This window comes from Mirounga leonina, unplaced genomic scaffold (genome assembly GCF_011800145.1).
Source record: "Mirounga leonina isolate KUSES-001 unplaced genomic scaffold, KU_Mleo_1.0 Mir_170, whole genome shotgun sequence".
In the NCBI taxonomy this organism is placed as follows: Eukaryota; Metazoa; Chordata; class Mammalia; order Carnivora; family Phocidae; genus Mirounga; species Mirounga leonina.
Window position 1 is genome coordinate 21,386,022 of NW_023270433.1, and position 11,318 is coordinate 21,397,339.

Sequence of the window (11,318 nt, forward strand, 5' to 3'; positions counted from 1 at the left end):
GAGAAGGACGCCTCAGCCGCCTGGCCGCTTCCGGTGTGTCACTGCCTTCCTAGCCCCAGCTGCTGGAGGATTTGTTCTTAGTCGGATCTAAAGGATGTCCCAGTGTCTGAGGCACACGTAACCAGTGTGTGCAGAGCGCGTTACCGCCCGCCGTGGCCGTCACGCGCGACCATTACTTTTGCCGTCTGGTTCTCTTGCCGTCTGGTTATCCATGTGAAGAAGATGTGTGCACAGAATTTTAAAGCCGAGTCCTCAGCCCCGGACGCCTTCCTTTCACTAACCGCATGCTGTCTTTCCAAAAGGAAGATGAATTTAGAGGTTCTAGGCGCTGTCTTCTGCCTGTTAGGGACCCTCACAGTTCATGACCATCTGGTTCGGGGTTTCTCAACCTCCACACTGTTAACATTTTGGACCTTATAATTATTTGCTAAATAAGAGCTGGACTATGCATTGTAAGATGTTTAGCAGCATTCCTCCACACACTAGGTACCAGTAGTACCACCACTCCAGTCGTGACAGTCAAAAATGTCTCCAGATTTTGCTAAATGTGTGTGGGGTGCAGGGTTGCCAGAACAAACAGTTCACTCACTTAAATTCGAATTTCTGACAGCAACAAATAATTTTTTGGTATAATTATGTCCCAAATATTGCATGGGACTCTACAACAGCATGAAGAATTTTGCCTCAAAAAAATGTGCTTCTATCATTCATTCAGTACGTATTTATTGAGTCTCTAATATAAGCTAGCACTGTTGGAGGCTCTGAGGACATAGTGGTGAGTAAGGTAGACAAGATTCTTTTTTTTTTTTTTAAGATTTTATTCATCCATTTATTTGACAGAGAGCACAAGCAGGCGGAGGGGCAGGCAGAGGGAGAGGGAGAAGCAGACCCCCCGCTGAGCAGGGAGCAGAATGCAGGGCTCCATCCCAGGACCCCAGGATCGTGACCCAAGCCGAAGGCAGACGCTCAATCAGTTGAGCGTCCGTATTTGAAACATTTGATGATTCTCATTGAACCTTGCTTCCCATGAGGCTCTTCAGATATACAGGCTTCCCGGTCCATGCAGAGCCCCCATAGACAAGATGTTGATTTCAGGGAATATATATTCTTTTTTTTTTTTTTTTTAAGATTTTTATTTATTTATTTGACAGAGAGAGACACAGCAAGAGAGGGAACACAAGCAGGGGGAGTGGGAGAGGGAGAAGCAGGCCTCCCGCAGAGCAGGGAACCCGATGCTGGGCTTGATCCCAGGACCCTGGGATCATGACCTGAGCCGAAGGCAGACACTCAATGACTGAGCCACCCAGGCGCCCCTCAGGGAATATATATTCTAGTGCAGGATGACAGACAATAAATAAGCAAATAAACTTTAAGATATAATAAATTCCTTTAAGAAAATGAAACAAGGGAAAGATATATATGACATATAGTTTACATATATAGATATAGACAGAGCAAGAGAATTAATGCAAACACATAGGAGAGTCACCAAGCTGAAATTATTAGAGTCAGGGTCAATCGTTAGAGTCAATTCCAGGACATCTAAACTGACTCAAAGGACAAATAGAAGATGACTTGAGGGGTGTGAGGGAGTTTTGGGATAAGAGAGTTGTGAAGTAAGTACCAAGAAGGGAAAAGAGGCAGAGGCAAGAAAAGAACATGAAGCTTTTCAAGAAATAAAAGTCTATGTGCCTGGGAGTGGGGATGAGTGGAGGGTATGAAACTGGAAGAAGCCAGATTGTGAGAGGTCATTTTCTTTCATGTTGAAGAAGTTGCTCTGTATCCTAAGAGCAATGGAGAGCCAGTGTGGAAATTTAAGTAGTAAAGTGATACCTTCAAATTTGCACATCATAACAATTCTCTACTAAGAGAATGAGTTGGGAGATGTCAGGACCACCATTATGAGACAGTTTTAAGAGTCCAAGTAAGAGATGCTACCTGTTTCAAGGTAGTAGCACTGAGAATGGAGAAAGCATAGTGAAAAGTTGAGACACATTTGTGAAGCAAAATGAGAAGTTTGGGGTCATCAGTTCGGAGGAGTGAAGGAGAGGAATAAATCATGATAATGCCCAGGTTTCTGGATTGAGCAACCAGGTGCCATCTCTAAAATAAGGATCACAGAAGGAAAGTAGGCTTATGGTATAAGAAGATGCACCCATTTGAGACATATTGTGTTTGAGATCACAGCTACGTCCACATCAGAGTGTGTCATATCCATATTTGAAACATTTGATGATTCTCATTGAACCTTGCCTCTCATGAGGTTCTTCAGATATACAGACTTCCCAGCCACTTCCTCCATGCAAGCTCTTCTTATAGAAGCTCACTGATACTTGTTCAGGGCTCAGCTTCCCAGGTGGAATAAGTTCCCATGCTACCTTGAGTTAAAGGAAATTTTCTACACTACAAATTTGATCATGTTGCTCTCACCCAACTTTACCCTTAGATTAGAGTTCAAATACTTTAACAGGCTTTCAGGATTCTGTGTCAGTCTAGGGTCTCACATGCTCTGCTTTTGCTCATACTGATCTCTCTGCCTAAAATACCATTCCTCCCCTGCTGCAGTACCCTTCAACCCCTATATCCTGTAGGACCTAGCCCAAGTTCTCTCCTATTGGGACACTTCCCTTGTCAGGTCATAGTCCCACAGCTGATTTAGAGCTTTGTAGTCAAGATAAAACTAGCAACGGGAAGGCTCACTTCAAAGCAGACGGGACTTTAATCTGTGGCCATTATTAATGTACTGCCTCTGAGCTGCAAATTCACCATTCTTTGCCCTGGGGAACAGTACTCTGCAGACTGCATTTCCCCCCTTGCCCGGGGGCTGAATGTTAAACTCTGCCTGTAGAGGGTGCTTGAGACACACTGCAAGGCTGGGAAAGAAAAGGGACTTTTTTTCTTTTCCCCCTCAAACAGATCAATGTGCAGTGTTCCCTGTTCAGTGCTGGTTTCTTTGTCACCACATTGGTGATGGCTCCTATTTTAGGTTGAATTGTCTCCCCAAAAAGACATGTTCAAGTCCTAACCTCTGGTACCTGTGAATGTGGCCTTTTTTGGAAATAGAGGCTTTGCAGATGTAATTACTTAAAATGAAGTCACACTGGATACAGTGGGTTCTAATCCAATGACTCATGCCCTTATAAGAGAAAACAGGGCGCCTGGGTGGCTCAGTCAGTTAAGTGTCTGCCTTTGGCTCAGGTCATGATCCCAGGGTCCTGGGATTGAGGCCCGTATCGGACTCTCTGCTGGGCGGGAAGCCAGCTTCTAGTGTTCCCTCTCTCACTGTCTCTCTGTCAAATAAATAAATAAATAATTTAAAAAATAAAAAAATAATAATAAATTAAAAAAAAAAAAAAAAGAGGAGTAAACAGCCGTACATACAGGGAAAATGACTGTGCAAAGACAGAGGCAGAAATTGGAGGTGTGCTACCGCAAGCCTGGGAATGCCAAGGATTGCCAGCAACTGCCAGAAGCTAAGAGAAAGGCCTGGAAAGATTCTCTCCTCAGAGGCCCCAGAAGGAACCAACCTGCCAATACCTTGCTTTCAGAATCATAACCTTGATGACAACTGTATTTAGGATTCTGGTAATTGAGATTGATCTCTACAGCATTTCTAAGTTTTAAAGATTTTTTTTTTTTTATTTGACAGACACAGCAAGAGAAGGAACACAAGCAGGGGAAGTGGGAGAGGGAGAGCAGGCTTCCTGATGAGCAGGGAGCCCAATGTGGGGCTCGATCCTAGAACCCTGGGATCACGACCTGAGCTGAAGGCAGAAGCTCAACAACTGAGCCACCTAGGTGCCCCAGCATTTCTAAGTTTTGATAAACAATATCGGAAGGTCATATGGAACACAATTGATTTTATAGTGTCAACACGATCTTGAGACTTCCATAAACTTAGCTTTATTTCATTTGATGTTAACTTGTTACATTTGGAATAAGTATACAAACTTATTCTAAAATATAAGTCTCTATTAATAGTAACATTTGAAATTTTGCAAGTACAAGCACAATTAATTCACACACATGGCAGGAAGTCCCAAAATTAAAATCTTTCTCTTCAAAGTGAACAAAGAGGGGCGCCTGGGTGGCTCAGTTGGTTAAGTGACTGCCTTCGGCTCAGGTCATGATCCTGGAGTCCCGGGATCGAGTCCCGCATCGGGCTCCCTGCTCGGCAGGGAGTCTGCTTCTCCCTCTGACCCTCCTCCCTCTCATGCTCTCTGTCTCTCATTCTCTCTGTCTCAAAAAAAAAAAACAAACAAACAAAGTGAATGAAGAAATGCCTTAATTCACATATATTTAAAAAATGAGGGGCGCCTGGGTGGCTCAGTCGTTGGGCGTCTGCCTTTGGCTCAGGTCATGATCCCAGGGTCCTGGGATCGAGCCCATCGGGCTCCCTGCTCGGTGGGAAGCCTGCTTCTCCCTCTCCCACTCCCCCTGCTTGTGTTCCCTCTCTCCCTGTGTCTCTCTCTGTCAAATAAATAAATGGAATCTTAAAAAAAAAAAAAAGAAATTACAGTTTAATGGGGCACTTGGGTGGCTCAGTTGGTTAAGCATCTCAACTCTTGATGTCAGCTCAGGTCTTGATCTCAGGGTCATGAGTTCAAGCCCTGCCTTAATTCACATATATTTTAAAAATGAAATTATAGTTTAAAAAGCTTATTCAACTGGAGTATGGTGGTGACTTTAAAGATAAACACCAGAGGAGGGATCCATGAAAGAAATAATTGATAAGCTAGACTTCATTAAAATTAAAAATTTCTGGGGCACCTGGCTGGCTCAGTCAGTAGAGCATGTGACTCTTAGTCTTGGGGTTGTGAGTTCGAGCCCCACGTTGGGTATAAAGATTACTTTTAAAAAATTAAAACTCTGTGGTGCCTGGATGGCTCAGTAGGTTAAGTGTCTGCCTTCGGCTCAGGTCATGATCTCAGGGTCCTGGGATTGAGCCCTGCATCGGGCTCCCTGCTCAGCGGGGAGCCTGCTTCTCCCTCTGCCTCTGCTGCTCCCCCTGCTTGTGCTCTCTCACTCTGTTGCTCTCTCTCAAATAAATAAATAAATAAAATCTTTTTTTTTTAAGATTTTATTTATTTATTTGAGAGAGGCAGAGACAGCGACGAGAGCACAAGCAGGGAGGCTGCATGCTATATGGCTCCGACTATGTAACATTCTGGAAAAGGCAAAACTATGGAGACAATAAAAAGATTAGTGGTTGCCAGAGGTTAGAGGGAGGGAAGAAAAGGCAGAACACAGAGAATTTTTAAGGCAGTAAAAATACTCTATATGACACTATAATGACAGATCCATGTCATTATACATTTGTCCAAACAAATAAAACGTACAACACCAAGAATGAACACTAATATAAACTACGGATTTGGAGTGATTGTGATGTGTCAGTGTAGGTTCATTAATTATAGCAAATGTACCTGTCACCCTGGTGGGGCATGTTGATAATAGGGGAAGCTGTACATATGTGGGGCAAGGGGTATATGGGAAATCTCTGTACCTTCCCCGCAGTCTTGCTGTGAACCTAAAACTGTTATAAAAAAAAAAAAAAGTCTGTAAAAAAACCACTAAGGCCATGCCTTGTAATTCTTTGTATTCTTATAGTATCTTTATGTAACTAGCATTCAATAAATATTTTCCAACTGATGAACAAATTGACTCACCTACCAGGTGAATAATCTGGGTAAAATAATTTGGAGTTGATTGGCTTTTTCTATGTATCCAGTGGTGAGACAGTAAAGATAAGAAACTACTCCAACCGTGGATTTTAGCCTAGTGGGTCTACACTGTCCAACTAGAGCAGTGGGTGTCATGATTCATACTCTGAGCTGACATTTGTACCGCTGTGCTGGGTGACTACTGATCCGTCTAACCAAAAGTCAGGCCAGTGAGAATGTATCTACAAGGAAACGACAGATGTTGGCGGGGATGCGGACAAAGGGGAACCCTCCTACACTGCTGGTGGCAATGCAAGCTGGTGCAACCACTCTGGAAAACAGTATGGAGGTTCCACAAAAAGTTGATAATAGAGCTACCCTATGACCCAGCAATTGTACTACTGGGTATTTACCCCAAAGATACAAATGATCTGAAGGGGCACGTGCACCCCAATGTTTATAGCAACAATGTCTACAATAGCCAAACTATGGAAAGAGCCCAGATGTCCATTGACAGATGAATGGATAAAGAAGATGTGGTGTGTATATATATATATATATATAAAATATTCCATTGGTGTGTATATATATATATAATATTCCATTACATATATATAATATTCCATTCCATATATATGTATATAATATTCCATTCCATATATATGTATATAATATTCCATTCCATATATATATATAATATTCCATTCCATATATACATATATATATACACACCACATCTTCTTTATCCATTCATCTGTCAATGGACATCTGGGCTCTTTCCATAGTTTGGCAATTGTAGACATTGTTGCTATAAATATATATATATATGGAATGGAATATTATGGAATGGAATGGAATATTATGCAGCCATAAAAAATGAAATCTTGCCATTTACAACGACATGGATGGAACTAGAGGGTATTATGCTAAGCGAAATAAGTCAATCAGAGAAAGACAAGTATCATATGATCTCACTGATACGTGGAATTTGAGAAACAAGACAGAGGATCATAGGTGAAGAGAGGAAAAAATGAAACAAGATTAAACCAGAGAGGGAGACAAACCATAAGAGACTCTTAATCTCAATAAACAAACTGAGAGTTGCTGGAGTGGAGGGGGATGGGAGGAATGGGGTGGCTGGGTGATGGACATTAGGGAGGGTATGTGCTATGGTGAGAGCTGTGAATTGTGTAAGACTGATGAATCACAGACCTGTGCTCCTGAAACAAATAATACATTATATGTTAATAAAAAGAGAAAAAAAGGAAATGTTGATAAATTTCCAAAAAAAAAAAGAATGTATCTACAATCTCCATTTACCTGAAATGAGAGAAAATCTCACTATAACTTCTGGCTATAAGACTTTTAAAAGGTCTTTCCATTCAAATCAAGCATACTTTTTTCATACTTACTTTGACTTGCTTGGTTCAAAAGTTGATTTGAATTACGTAAATAAAAGTTACACCTACATACCCACAAATCAATAAATGGTTGAAAAACAACCATTCCATATACAACTTGGGATATTATACTATTTTAGTGTTCTCCATACTTATAAGGCAAGGAATAGGTACTACAAGATCTTTTTTAAAAAATTAAAGAATATTATAAAACTAGGAAGGAAAAAAAAAGCTAATTCAAAACCAGCATTGCTTTTGATCTTCTTTAAGTCATATCTACTAACCCAGAGGTCTGGTGGTGTGAACAAGGTGGTTTATGGAGTTGGAACACCACCAATTTCATTGCCAAACTCATTTTATTAGGAGGGGGGCGGAGGGAGAGGGAGAGAGAGAATCTTAAGCGGGCTCCATGCCCAGCACAGAGCCCAACCTGGGGCTCAATCTCACAACCCTGAGATCATGACCTGGGCCAAAATCAAGAGTTGGATGCTTAACTGAGTGAACCACCCAGGCACCCCTGCCAAACTCATTTTTAAATTTTGTCAGAATTCTATGAATATAACCTCTCGTCTGCTTTCTTGATATATGCCTACTTTTTAAAAAGAGGTAATATGTTTCTTCCCATCTCTTCTATCAGCCATCCACTTGAAGGATGGGAGAGGGGAAGTTTCTGACTATATTAGTTCTTGTTGTTTCTCACATCCATTTGCCTTTTAACTGTTCAGCCCACTCAGTCACTTCTGTGGAGAAATTCATTTTGCAATTCTCCCCTCATCCAGCATTCTTATTTAAGACAAGAAGAAAAATCACACAACTCGCACAACTCTCATACCCCACTCCTACTGGGTTTATATCCTGGACCCGCTAGCTAGGTCATCAGGTACACAGAAGTCAGTTTTTTATTTGTTGACCACCAGAGAGCCACAGATAAAATCTTGTTGAGCAGAAATTCTGGAGAGAACTCCTCCTGGCCCTATACCTCTGATTGCTTCCAATGGGTAGACAGAGACTATGCCAGTTCCAAATTGTCCACCAGAGGTTGCTACCCATTTCTGCACAGTCTGTTATAGATGTCTGATGGCTAAATTCCACAGTTTACAATGGCTTCAATTTTTCTTAGCCTTCCCTCAGAATTCTTGAATGAAGCACTTTTTAAAACCAAAGGTCTAAGAAGGGAAAATAAACCTGATTGGTTGCATAGACAAAAGAGGAAAGCTAAACATAGCTCCAGTGCCCACTCCCCTGGCATGCTCCATAACGGGATGGCAGTTACAAGGATTTTGCACCAACCATGTAATTTAAACACTGGCATTTGGCTCTGTTTTCAAAAGGAGGAAAAACATTTGCAAAGAAAGATCTCCGATATGTAAACGTATATCTATTTACTTTTTGCCTAAATAATGTGTGAAATTAGGTAAAGAGTCATTTCAGAAATATTCTCTATGATACGGTTTTACACGGGAAGTTTAAGGACATACGCATCTACTAATTAGCATAATACCCATTCAGATCTGTCTGGCTCCTGAGTGTGGGCAGGTGATATAAATTTGAGAGCTTTTGTCTACAAATGGTTTGTGTCTTTTTATTTGTTATGGAAAGCATTCTAGTTGATACAGAAGAGGTTGATTATGCAGGAGAAAAGAAATAATCCAAGTAGCCTAAGAAAGTTAGAAGAGATACAGTCCATGTTCATTAACCTTTAGTAGGAGGAGAGAGCTTCCCCCATCATCAGAGGAAGAAAAGGGAAGATGAGTACAGATGCAGAGAAGTTTGTAACTTTGACCATGAAAAGACAAGGTCTCTGATCTAATGGTTTCTATTTTCTCAGTGAAGCCTAAGGTAAGATTATCTCTTGAGAGCTGAGGTTTGAGAACAGAAGTAAAAGTGTAAAACTGTTATCACACTGTGTGAGAAAGCAGGTTTATTGGGGAATGACTGGGATTACAGGGTGGGGTTGAGTGTGCCAATATGTTGTTTGTGATCATTCAAGTAAAACCAGTCAGTCTGGTTGTACAGTTTTCTCCATTAATGTTCAGCTGCTCATGAGAAGGCGTGGAAAAGGCAAGCGTTGATTTTATTCAGGGTTAGTATTATGCCAAGGTGACTGATAAAGGAAGAGAGAAGCAAGAAACTGAAGGCATTTGCCAGGCAGTATTATAATGAAGCACCTTGGAATCTTATGTGAACTGAATTGGACTAAAATTCATACCCACTATGATAATGGTAATGAAAGGCCAGCAAGTCAAAAGCAGGGAAAGAAGAGCACAGCAATAAAAGATCTATAGGCTATGAAAATTGAGTCTCCTAGATGTCCTGCTTGGTGGCCTGCATTTCGTTTAGGAATGGATCAGCCATCAGGATGTCAGTAGTACTGAGTGGGCTGAGGAAGTGACAGGGACAAAACTCTATTGTTGCTATGAAATTGGGTGTTTGGGAGGAAGATGCTGGGAATTGTGCATCACATGCTAGGATGCTGAGGAAGGGGTCAATTGAGATATTGGAGGGAGTTCAGAAATGCCAATCTCTTAAAACACTGCAACTTTATCACTTGGTCACTGATCAGTGGTTTGGATAATGGCCAAATAGATTTAGATTCCATGGCTCATTAATAGTATCCTTCAAACCAGGAGATAAGATGGGGACCATAATTGTATGTGGGAGAGGCTAGATGGTGCCATGGTTGTGCAATAAGGTAATTATGAATTGAATCCTTTAAATATTCATTTAGGGGCGCCTGGGTGGCTCAGTTGTTAAGCGTCTGCCTTCGGCTCAGGTCATGATCCCAAGGTCCTGGGATCGAGCCCCACATCGGGCTCCCTGCTCGGTGGGAAGCCTGCTTCTCCCTCTCCCACTCCCCCTGCTTGTGTTCCCTCTCTCGCTGTGTCTCTCTCTGTCAAATAAATAAATAAAATCTTAAAAAATATATATTCATTTAGAGATTGGAGTGAAAAATGAAATTACTTCTTAATCACTTTTGGTTGCCAAATTGTGCTTCTTTATACATGACTGCATGCTTTTGTACTTTATAATTGTCAAGAACTGTGAAGGGGCGGAGATTTTTACCTTCCTTTGCAAACTAGCAAGTTAGCCTGCCACAGTTTCACAGATGCTGGCAGAAAACAGACTCCTGGGTCAGAAACACAGGACTTTATCATTCATGGCACAGCAGGCAGCACAAGGTTCATGTCCACATTGGCTCCCCACCTGTACCCCCCAGCCCACAGTGGGTAACATAGGGGAGCCCAGGTGAATGCTGTGCATGAAGTGGATTTGCATCACAGCTGGGGAACTCTGAGCTTAGGGAACCCAAATCTTTTATAATAGACACTCGCACCAAGGGGAGACATTATGCTAGACAGAAAACAAACTTGCCCTCTGTTCTGGAGGGAGACCTTATGTCTTCCCAGGCTGTTTGCCGTACAAATACCCTGGAGAAAATAGTCCAGAACACAAGTGGTCAGTGCCCCTGCTCACAAGCATGAAGAAACAAGGAGAATTGTCTCCTGACAAAAATAATAGTAGTTACATTTATATAGTGCTTACTGTGAGTTAGGAACCCTTCTAAGCACTTTAGTGCTTTATATACATTATGTCACTTAATCCTCACAACAATTTTATGAGGTTATCCCTCCTTTCACAAATGAGAAAATGGAATTTTGTAATAATACAGAAGGTAGAGAGTCTGTAATGATTTAGATCACCAGAGACTCTGACCTCCTAAGGCCTGAAAGGGGCATGATGTTTGATGTTTGTTTGTTTGTTTGTTTGTTTGTTTGTTTGTTTGTTTGTTTTTAAAGTAGGCTCCACCCCCAGCATGGAGTCCAAGGCAGCACCTGAACTCACTACCCTCGGATCGGAACCTGAGCTGAGATCAAGAGTCAGCCACCTAACCTCCTGATCCACCCAGGTGCCCCAACATGATGTTTACTTTTAATAAGCCCACAGGTGATTCTGATAGACACCAGAGCTTGAGAATCAAGGATAAGCATCATGCCTGGCTGGCTGGAGTATGAGACTCTTGATCTCAGGGTTGTGAGTTCAAGGCCCAGGTTGGGTGTAGAGATTACTTAAAAATAAAATAAAGATAAGCATCATCTTTCTTTTTTTATAAATATTTTATTTATTTGACACAGAGGGAGAGAGAAAGAGAGGAAGAGAGAGGGCACAAGCAGGGGGAATGGCAGGCAGGGGAGAAGCAGACTCCCCACTGAGCAGGGAGCCCAATGTGGCAGGCAGCCGCTTAACAACTGAGCCA